Genomic DNA, 12,219 nt, shown 5'->3' with positions numbered 1-12,219 from the left:
GACAAGGCGTGGGCACGGGCCTGGGCACTGACAAGCACTCAGCCTTACCACGAAAGCATCAGCATAGTTTCCAGCATAGCTTTGGCCCAGGCGAAATGTCATTGCTGATCTCTAGTAATGCTTCAAGAGCCAATGTGGGCCAACAGCCATGCTGGATGCAGCCAGCATCTCTGATGGGGAGGATGGGTTAAGAGAGTCTGGCTTTATGAACATGACCTCAGTCATGCCTGTTGGAGCCAGGATCAGAGATCAGCCCCCAGCCCACTTTGTTTAGCAATGCAGATACAGCCTTTGAGTCCCGACTCCATCTATTCATATGTGCCTCTATAACTGGCTCCTATGGCCTTCACACAATGACACACTGACCTCTTTGGAGCAACCCACCAGTTCCAGCACTTGAATCCAACCAATACAACCAAGTATGACGGATTTTGCATCGGCAAACATGGTATTTTGCATCCATCATTTTGATCTTCCCTATCCAAAGTGGCAGAGGAGCTTTATAGAGGTGAATAAATAAAGTTTCAAAGCTATTACCTTTGCGTTCCTACAAAGGTCCCAGGTGTCCTGTGCAGTGTGAAATTCTCTTATAACAACAACATTTAAGTTTCACACCAGAAGTGAAAGGACTTACCTACTCTGACACTAGGAAAAGAAAATCACCCGCCTCTCTGAGGACAGAAAGCTGGTGCAGCAACATAAGTGATCTGGCAGTTCTTGCATAAACAGGAAGGGAAGAATTCCACAAATTTGATGACATGTGGTCTTTATTTTCAGAGTTGTTTGATTGATGAGTGACTGTGAAGGGGTGCTGTGCACAGAGAGCTCTGCTGATGGGCCTCGTGATCCAAAGCTGGAAGGAGCTCTAGGCTGATAACATTGCTACCTGATGACAATTTTCTGGCTCTGGGGGGTATTTCTTCTGTCAGACATACTGAATGCTGAGTGCCATCGCTCCTTCATTTCATATGTCTTTTTTTTCTTTTTTTTTTTTCCTTCTCCTTTCTTACAGTACAAAATGTGTGAATGGGTATGAGTTGTAGTCTGAAATCATGAATGTGGTGTCTCTGTTTCACTCTAATTTTTACAATCCTTGCTTTACACACAATAAAAACTACCAGTAAAACAACTTGTTTCATTCTCCTCTCCAGTAAGCTTAAGCTGCAGGTTGAGAACTTCCCAAAAGTTCAGCCTTTGCGAAAATGCTACAACAGGAGTAGGGGCCATAGTCTAATGCCACAACACCCTAAGACTGTCCATCTGTAAAAGCACCATTCAACAACTCACTTTTCAGAAGCAGGACAGGGGTAGCAAACAATACAATTTTTGGACCGAGTAACTTAGCTGGAAATAAAACCCAGAAAAGATTTTGGACACACAAGCCATTTAGGGGGTCCTTTACCATACGGTATTCACAGTTTAAATCTTTAGTGTACCTGTGACATGCAAAGCACAAATTCCAGAAATTACACAACTGCCTATATGAAATGCACTTATACTCTGTGTGTCCAAAGTATATGTTGTTTAACGTAGTGGTTTGTTTTATGAAAAGAAAATGAAAGACATCATTTGTAGATCTGATTAATGTTTTATTCCTGGCCGGGTATTTGGACTAGGAAAACAACAGCTTTCCTTTTGGCTGTTAGTATTTAATTATTCAATGTTAACAGCCAAGAAGTAAGCTGTTAGCCCTCCTCCTCTTCTTCACAGCTTTTCTTTCCCTAGTGGGTCTAAATCTGTACTTCACACATATGAAGAGCAATTTGAATTGTAGGGATTACATTTTGGCCTCACAGGAAACAACCTATGGCTTACAGTATTTCCTTTTAACATCAGCGTGGTTTGTTCTCTATTCTTTTAAAACAACACAGTAGCAGCTTCATTTCCTCTATCTCCATTAAACACCATAGCAAACCCTTCTCCTTCACAGACCTGCTGCCAAGCTAAGCTCCATCAGTACAATGTCTGAAATATAGTAACTATTCTACCCAAATCACTTTACTCGCTGCTAGACTAAGTAAATAAGCTCCAAAGGTGGTGAGTTTCCTCCTGCTTCCTGAGAAGTCTCAGCAGTGCTCACAAGGTCTAACCAGGTAGCTCCAGAAGCATTTAAAAGTTTCCTTGAAGGATGGCAGATTTTGATATTAGAGGACGATGACCGCTTGAGTCATGCCAAAATAATAGCTTACAAAGTAAACCATGTATTCACTATATTTGAGTCCAGTGTGTGAGGGCCAAATCCAGTAGTGTCATCTTCAGCAGCATGCAAGCTCTCTTTTCCTAAAGACTCAAAAAAGTCACTCATCTTGCCTCTCTAGGATGAGAGCAACTCATGACAGAATCATACATCTTCATTGAACAGATCTTTCCCCTTTACTCTTTTCTGCAAAAATGTCTGGACACTGATTCAGCAGCTTCAGCTAAGCATGACAAAAAGACGGGTCATCCCAAGACATTTTTGCTCTTGCAGTTAGGGATACACAGCCGTTCATGACTGTTTCTTAATCCTTGCTACCAAATCATTGCATTCAGGTTACGTTATAGACAGCTGGAATTCCCTCAGTCTGATACACTTGACATGTTAAGGGCAAAAGGAACACACCATATACACAAAGCCATATCCAAATCCAGAGTTTTAACAGCCTAATGAAAGAACTACCCACCCAGTGACAATGATGCTAACACTTCACAGTTCAAATTATATTCAGTTAAAATTGTATATACACAAACATTTTAATATCTACCTTTTTTTTGGTTGGTTGGTTGGTTTGGTTCGTTTGTGGTGTGCTTTCCTTTCCACTGCCCCTCTGAGTGTTAATGATGACAGCTTCAGCACAGGGAGGGGAACAGTGGGCTATCAGTATTCAAGTCTTTTGCCAATACGATGTTGATGGTTTCTTCCTCCTTAACTTAGGATCTTGTTGGAGTCCTTTTTATTTCTTCAGTTATCTCCAACTCTATGTTAAATGTATACTTACTACATACGGTATGTATTACATATGTTGGGTATTTAATATTTGCGCTCTTTGTTATCCCTAACTGGTTTTACCAGCTTTGAAGGTCGCCTTCCTTTGACCACTAGTAAGTGATCTCTCTGAGCTGTTCATAGCCCTGGGGCCTCTGGTATCATCCTGTCCCTGTACTCTCAAGGTATTTTACTCTAAGATCAGTCATACACAGCTCATTATACATAGATAAGTACTTGTTATTAATATCTTCTAGGTACCAAAAAAAATTAAAAAGAAAGAATAGGTGTTACACCACACAGTTGTATAAAGCTGATCAAAAGCTAAAACTAAGTAATAGTTACCTGGTCATGAGATAATCACTATCACAGGTAAACAAGCTAAAAGAAATCTGCAGGCAGGCCAAGACAAGTCCATACAAAGCCTGACAGGTCCAGAGACATCCCTTGTTAACTTCAGGCAAAGCCTGTTGCCTCTTAGAATAAATGGCAACACCATGCCTACTGGGTTTCAAGACTACGGCTTATGACAGAGATCTGAAAGTCTAGAGCGGAAATGTCTCTAGTAAAATTTTGAGTTTGAAAAAACCTTTCAACGAGTTTATGTTTTCAGATCAGAAGTGGACCTCTGGCAAGTGGTGGGGACTGTGAGGCAAACCCTTTCTGTTCGAGATCAGGTATTTAGTTCAGACTAGATTAGAAGTGACTAGTTTTCACTACTCATCACCCTGTCTCTAATGCACATGCCTGAATTACAAATTTGTGATCATTCAGGAGACAAACTGGCATTTTTATTCATTGCAAAAGAAGAGCAAAACCGAAGATTTCATGGATGTGAAGTGCATTGTAAAACCTTCTCTGGTTCAAATGAAAGCTTACGTCTTACCAAAATGAAGCAATTATACTACTGAAAGGCGCTCACTGCTCTCTCTGTAGCTCAAAATACAGCAATAAACAGCGTAGGTGAGTCTCCAGGAGAGTCAACATAATCCTCAGTCTCTGCCCGCATATCCAAACACAAACGCAGATTTAGACCGAGGCTCACTGTCTCTGACCTCTCTCTCCATTTCAGTGTGTGTATTACTTAAAAAAAAATGGTTGTAACTGATTATGTAATGATAATAAAAGCACACCTATGAAATCCATATAATTCTCAGCTTAGCCTTTACTCTTTCATGTGTTATTCTTGTGAGGTTCTCTTATTTCAAGAGAGAAAGTACTACCAGACAAGGAATCTCAGAATTCACGGAAGAGGTAACGTGAGGTTTACTCCTATTATCTTCCAAAATTATATGAGATTCTAATTCCATCCTAACATGCCTTGTGTTATTTCCAGGTACCATTAACACCGTCATTCTCATTTACCTCTATGCAGAGCCATTCCAGAACTTGGTGAAGAAACTTTCAGCTGATGATGTTGTGTAGAGAAGCATTAATCAGGGATCACTGAGCTAAGTCTTCTACAGACAGATCAAACACAATTGTGGACCACAAAGACTGAGTTCCAAGATCTGCTCTGGATATTTTAGCAAACATTGTCATGTTCTGAGTCTACAACATGTAGAAGAGATGGTTTGCAACCCATCAACTACATCAATTTGGGCCACTCATCTTGAAATAAAGGGAACAAGACAAAAAACAGTCATTATACCTGCAGAATTTTTCAAAAACCAATATCCCCCAAACAATTTAACACTTCCTGTCTGTCCTGTGTAGTGTAAGTATTGCAAAAGCAACGACATTTGCATACAGATACAACATTGATTGAAAAATCCAGCCTCTGTGATTGAAGAATGTCTCCACCTTTCAAACACTGTAAGTTGTTATTGATTTCCCCACCAGATGGAGTAGCATGTACAGTTTTGATGATTCCCACAAACATGATTTATTTATCAGCAATGCATACTGTATTCTTAGCTAATATCATGGAACTCTCTCTATTTGGTTCAGTAAAGCAAAAATTCAAGCTCTGAAGACTGAATAAAACCACAGATAAAACTAAGAATCTTTTTTCTTTCCACAGCTCTTCAAGACTTTTGATAATCTGAAGCAGGCCTTCATTGAGGTTCTGCTCACCCTCAGCTCTTTACTGCAACTGCTGTTCAGCAGAAATATCCCACACTTCAGAGAATGCAGACATTCAAGTCAGTGTCAGAAAGGCTCCACAAGAAGCATCAGATAATTCAGGCTGGAAGAGACCTTGAAAGGTCATCTAGTCTACAACTCAAATGTGAGTCACCTGTAAGGTCATACCAGGCTTCCACCGGGTCTCAAAAACATCCAAGACTGCACAATCTCTCTGGGCTCGACCATCCTCATGGTGGAAAGTTTTCCACCGTGGCTCTCTCATTTCAGCTTGTGCTCACTGTCTGTCATCCTGCCATGTACTGCTGTGAAAAGTGTGCCTTCAACTTCTTCATGACTTCTGTGTGGGTATAGGGAGGCTGCAACTAAGCCTCCCCTTCTCCAGACTACACAGGTTCAGTTCCCTCAGCGCCCCCTTGCAGAGCAAGAGCTCCAGCCCCTGACCACCTCCGCTAGATCTGCTCCAGTTTATCACTGCCTTTCCCGTGTTGAGGCTGCTCAAAACCAGGCACAGCCAATCGCTGCTGTAAACTGACACATTGTGCTGCTGCTCTCCTGTATTTCCTGGTATTGACAGCTCATGCACAGGCTAACTCATATTAGATGGACTTTACACTTTTATGTCAAGGGCACAGCATTACATAGAGGAATATTTGTAACTTAAAGACCCGGGAAATCCTGAATTCCAGCCTGGCCTGTGTCACAGAATTCCTGTGATGAGAGGATTAAGTTCTTCAATTTCCAAGCTGCTTCCATGAAAGTACAACATACATCTCACAGGAAACATATACACAAAGCTCACCCCAAATTAGCAAGTCTGACCTGAGACAACCAAAATTCTTTCTTCCTTAACGTGACAAAGAACACATCCCCTAATGCCCTGGGACCCATTTCAGAAGCAGATGTGATAGTGTGGGACCTACCCAATGCCTTCATCTCAAGCTGTATTTTTCCTGGAAAAGGCAGGATGACGCTGAATCCCCTCAGCAGAAACCCACGTAGTGCTTTCTGGCAATAAGCAAAGGTTGGCACAAAGAAACTGGGAATGACAATGATGCAATGCAGGAATTATAGTAGGGGCAAAGCACTGGCTTTGCTCAGACATAAATGGCTTTATCCCACACACAGCAACAAAGAACAGGACCGGCGATTACTGCCCTTCTCAGCAAGCAAAAGGAGACACTGCAAGACCAACCACAACCAAGATCAAGTCAGTTCTTCAATGAACTATATCCCATATACAAACTTGAGCTACATATGAATGATATATTTCCACAAAGTAGCAACTGCAACTAGTCAGGATATCAGTGGGGTGAGCAGAAGCCGTATGATTGTTTAAAGCAGAAAAGAAGTTGAGGGATTAGCCTGGCCAAAACTTGAAGGCAGCAAACTGGGAGAAAAAGAAATGATGGTGGCGTTTCTTGTTACTAATAGCTAATAAGTGTAAGCGGTACTGAGGAACTAATATTATGTGTTTTTTACTATCTTATTTCAAGACAAAATGTAGGTTTCATTTCAGATTTACTTCCAGTTCTGAATGAGAGAGTGTTGTCTTCTGATGCACCTTAACAGTCTTCCAGGGAGACTGTGCTACAGGGGTTTTACCCGGCACCAAGAAAGGGTGACAGTGAAAAGGAGGGAAGCACTGCATGAAAGCTCTTCTGTCATGGCAGGTGCTAGCAACATTTAGCAAGGGCAAGCTAATTAGGCATTACACTAACACTTTCAAGTCAGGGATCTGATGGTGTTAAATGCACATTGAAAAAAATAGACTTCGTCTGTCAAAGTATTGCTTTGAATCCGCGCATTTGCGGGTTTACAACAAAACAATCAAGTTACACCTGGAATGCCAGAGCCTGCTGTGCCATCACTCTACCACTTTCATCTGCCTTTGCAGCTTTTTCACAGCCAGGTACTTCACAAAGACACAGTAAGATAAGAAGCTGTGTTGGGAACATATGCCAGTTTTTATGACAAGGTTGCTTATCATCTTATCCATGAATTATCAATAGCAGTATTGTTCACAACCTTAGCATTACCCGAAAGCCACTGTCTTGTAGTAGATGGTGAGGGAACAGCTTCTGGAGAATTAATACAACTGTCTCACACTGCTTTTCTACTAAACATGGTGATTAGATGGCTTTTTAAGCCATCAGCTTTTCATTACCTGATGCTCATCCATTGTAGGTGTAAGGCAATGCATTCCTTACACGAATATCATCTTCCTAAAATAAGATGGTATACACAGCCTGTGAATAAGCAACAGATTTTACTAAGCTTGGCATGACTATGCCTACAACCTCACTGGTAGAAGGTGTCATTTTACATAGGGAAATCACTAACTGCTGCACTTAGCCAGTGCAACTTCTCAGACAAGACACAGGAAGTTCATATCTCTTAAAATATGGAGCTTGATCAGTTTATAAAATGTTCCTATGATGCATTGCCTGCAAGAGTGGTGAAAGTCAATTTTGTGGTATCAGTGTTATTTTCTCGCTCTAGGCTTTGATGTCTGTGTGGCAAAGATGAGCAAGGTGTAAACAGGCAGACATCTGTACCCAAACTCTCTGGAAAACATCCATACTTACACCACTACATGGGACCTGGCTGGTCAGCACTGCAGTTACCTGGGATTACATGAATAGGGGTTTTCCTCAAACCTTTTAGCATCTTCTCTACTTGAGAAAGGGGAGAAGGGAGAAGACCACCCAGCCCTGAGACTCTGGATGGACAAATGTTCTCAAGATAAAGAACCAGGATCTTCATCCCAACAAACATGAGCCTGCAGATGCTCTTAAGCCAGAGCAGGCAAGAGGAATATATATATATATATATATATATATATATATATATATATATATATATATATATGAGACAGGGCCACACTGGTAAAGTTATCTAAAATTCTGTCTCTGGAGACAAAGGGAAGAGGAGCTGTCCCCCAAACACAGAGGTATCAGCTTGTAGTGGTTTTAATTCATTCTATATAGACGTCCTAGAGACTGAACCCTGAACCCTTTTTTATTGGCAAAGAAATGTCTGGCAGAGTGGTTACAGTTTTATTCCTAAAGCCTCTTATTTCAAGGAAGAAAGAATAAAGGGTGAGTATATATATATAGAAGTTTTCTTCCTTCTACTAGGTTCACTGGGAATGCTGAGAGGAAATTCAGAAAAGCACACTTTTTAATTGAAATCATACCAGAAATTAACTTCTATGTGTTGCTCTGGCCACCTTGTGCATGTTGTATGCATCCTCTAGGATAGTCTGTGTGAGACCGACACATACAGACATGGTATAGGCTACTGAGAAGCAAGAACTTTATATAAACCAGTTTCTGAGGCAGCAGATAGATTTGAATGCACAGGTAGTGAGTGAGAAATGAACAAGCAGAAGGCCTGGGAACAGTGCCTAGTAAATTTTGCGATGGCACTCTCAAGTACGTCTGAGTTTTCACTTGCATCTTCCAGTCATCCTTTTGGACAGAACTGCTCCATTTTCCCTTAACACTATGATTCATAATTTCTCTACTTCTTCAGTGAAAAGGCCTACAACTTCAATCAAATATATCCTTCTTCCTTGTCCCTGTTATGCTCCAAATATAAAAAAAATCAAAAATTAAAAAGGCAGTCTTTTGGAGGAAGCACACTGTTTCACAGATCATTAACTACCTTAAGTACAAGGAGAGTATATTTTTCTAAACAAATTTAACTTTCCACTTGGACACAAACCTACAACTGCCTTATCCTCATTACACAGATGCTTAGCAACTTTCCCATTCACTTCACTATGAGACAGTCAAGCCCATCACACACACACAATTTGCTAACATTTCTCTAAGAGATTTTCTTTTTATTCTTCATTGGTTACACAAGTATTTTGAAAAATAAAAAAGACTAAAACTAGTCAAAATTTATATCCTTTCAGTTTGCTCTTTTCACACTGCATAGGAGTGACTCTGTTGCTGTACACAGCACAAAACGCTGCCTAGCAATGGCAAGGCTCTAGCAGATAGACTCTGTATTCAGACAACCAACGTGAAGCAAGTTAAAATAAAAGCATCCAGTGATATCCACATGGAAAAAACCACACTCCAGCAGCATTTACTGACTTATTTTCCTTTTTAAGTGTTTTCCTGACTTGCCAGTTATTTTTTCTTCAAGGATCATGGTGCTGCTAAATGTTTTGCTCTTTGGAAAGTCTTTGTAGATGACTGTGACCTGTCAAGTATGACTTCATGAGGCTTTAGGGTTTCATCACTGTTGTACACTCTCAGATTATTTCATCACCAAAATGAAGTTCAAGATCCGTAGCTTTGTCAGCAGCAGCTGGGAGGTAGGGTTGGATTTCACCTCAAGCTGGCACCTACAATGTTGACAAATGTTCCAGCTACTCTTGAGTTGCTGTCCACAGTTCTTCAACTGCCTGGAGCAACAGGCACCTACACAGCACCTTTCCACCCAACACTGAAACAGGTTAGCAGAACTACACCCTAGAAACACAGGTTTGTCAGCAGTGACTACAAAAGGCACACAGCTGTTAGGAGCCACACTGCAAAAGTTAACTGGGATAAATCTCACCTTAAGAGTCATTCACAGAGATAAAAGGAGTTCATTTAGTTACCCATCCTCAAGAAAAGCTAGAAAAATTGGGGAGAAAGGGCTATCACTGGGTGTAGAGACGCTCCTTAAATACCAGGAACAAACAGCTGCAGGTGAATTACCTTGCTTGGACACCAGGACAAATAAAAGACCTCCGTGCTTTCTGCAGAATACAGATGCTTTTTCAGAGCAGCTACGCTGCCATAGCCACAGCAGCCTAAGCAATTGAGATACATGGTTTGCTGCAAGAAGTAATTTTAATGAAAAAAATTCCCCTCAAAGTGGTTATTCTTCATGCAATGGTCCAAGATAAGAGCCTCTATCTGATGCTCTTCTTTCCTTGAGTTTGCCATGAGGCAGCAAGCAGTTAGAAATAATTTCAGCCTGAAGGTGGAACATATTATTGGAAGCTGAACTAGCAAAATATTTTTTCTTCTTCCCACAAGCGTTGTTAAGTGATTTATCTGTTCAAAACCAGGAAGATAATCACACTCCACAAACTCTTTCATTCGGTCAAGGCAAGTCTATCATTAGGTAATTTTGCATACAGACAGCAAGGAGATCATTATTATTTAATTCCACCTGGAACAGAGAAGGGCTCTGATTTTACTATCCACCACTAAGAGTCCCTTCATGCACAAGTTCTCAACTTTCTGTAAAGTTTTTATTGACATGAAAGGCAATAAAAAAGGCTTTTCAGCAAGGAGTGTGGAGGCAACAGTGGAGCAAAATTAGAAACCTAGGTCTACCAAGCCCCACAACTGCACGAAGTTCAGATTCACACCCAATTACAACAGTCTGGTCTTTCTCAACTTCGTATCACGCTGCTGTGTTTTTTCCCTTGCAGATATCTTCCTGAGGTAAGGAACACATACGTTCTCCCTCACTGATTGCAGTATATACTGTACACTACTGCATGGTACTTTTATGTAAGAAAGGATTAATATTCCTTATCAGCTAATCCTGGGAAAATAAGGCAACATTGCTTTAGGTCATTTTCATCTTATCAGAAAAACAACTGGATTAGTAGCCAATAAACTTGGAAAAAAAAAAGGTCTCACAGAACTGTGTTTGATAATTAATAGACGTTGGGGATGCAGCCCCTCTGGAAATGGAGCACACAGACTGTAAATTTAGTTCTGATTTTATTTCGGAGGCATTTCACTGAGATGATATCTTACCTCTGCAGCATTTGTAAATATATTTGATACATCTCTGTAGTATCAGAGGAGGAAAACAGATCAGTATATTTACTCAGTGATAAACACTTGAGCTAAAAAAAAAAAATAAAATAAAATCACAGTAAACTAAGTAAAATTTCATTTTGTTAATATTAAGACAAACAGCTCTTTGGAGGAGGCAGTGCATGAAAAGTTTTGCTTAGTTCTGTTTTATGAAATGATAGCATAATTTCAAACAATTATGCCATTTGTGGTTGGTCAAAAAATTGCACACATTATTCTGGAAGGCAGCTGCGTGAAACATGCTTCAAAATAAGAAACAATAATAATTATTTGCAACTTGCAGCTGAATTTGAGAGAAAGGTGTCAAATCTCTGATGATCTACATCTGAACTTGGATTTTGTCATAAGCAAAATGGGTCTGTTCTATTCACTGTTGTTACTACCTGCCATGTGCCTGCAGCTGAGAGATTATCCTACTCCATGGCACAATTCAGTATAATTGGCAGTCTCCAGAGAAAAAGACAACCAGGATATAGAAAAAAAAAGAGGTCACAATACATGTCAAGGTTGAGGTGCTCTCAGTAACTTCCCACCTGCTCTTTCTTTGTCTGCCTTTCTTTTCACCAACTTCTGAAATCAAAGCAAAAATCACAAATGCTATACAATTTTCCCCTCAATTAAAAAAAAAAAAAGCCAAAGGCAGACAGTCCCCTCCTATAGCTCACATCCCAAGCTAAGAATCTTTAGTACTCTTAATATATTACTAACAATGCTAAGTCTACAAAACACAGCTTTCTATGAAACATATTGATATAAACGGCTAATATGACGATGTCAATACCGCCTTATTATCAAAGCTGGAAGTATGTAACGTGTTAGCCTTTGAAGAAACAAGAGACACCTCTGTCCAGGCAAAAAATAAAAATAAAAATAAAAAAAATAAAAATAAAAATAAATTTTTCGACCAAGTGCCTCACAGAATCCACTACTATATGTATAAAATCATTTAGCCCTCACCACATCATCTCAGTATAGCATCCACTCATCCCCAGCCAACACAGCTGAGGAAGAGAACAAAAGCTGTTCTGTTTGCTTCTTTGCACTGCTGTCACGGTGCAGTCTAATAAGGGCATACCAGCTTACATTTTCAGACACATCCTTTTGCATTTCTAAACTGATAAAGTGACCATGTAAAAGTGCATGCACTTATCTTCACATATATACACCTGGAGTAAAGGCATTATAACTTACTGTGAACAGCACGGAAGAGAGCTTACACTAGTTTATGTTATGTCTGATAGATTCAGAGAGCATAAGAAACAGCTGGAGATAGATGAGACATTGGGAAGAGCTGACAGTTTATTCTTGGAGGGTAAATTCAGAATC

Source organism: Nesoenas mayeri, assembly GCF_963082525.1.
Source record: "Nesoenas mayeri genome assembly, chromosome: 2".
Taxonomy (NCBI): domain Eukaryota; kingdom Metazoa; phylum Chordata; class Aves; order Columbiformes; family Columbidae; genus Nesoenas; species Nesoenas mayeri.
Note: the sequence above shows the minus strand (reverse complement) of the source record.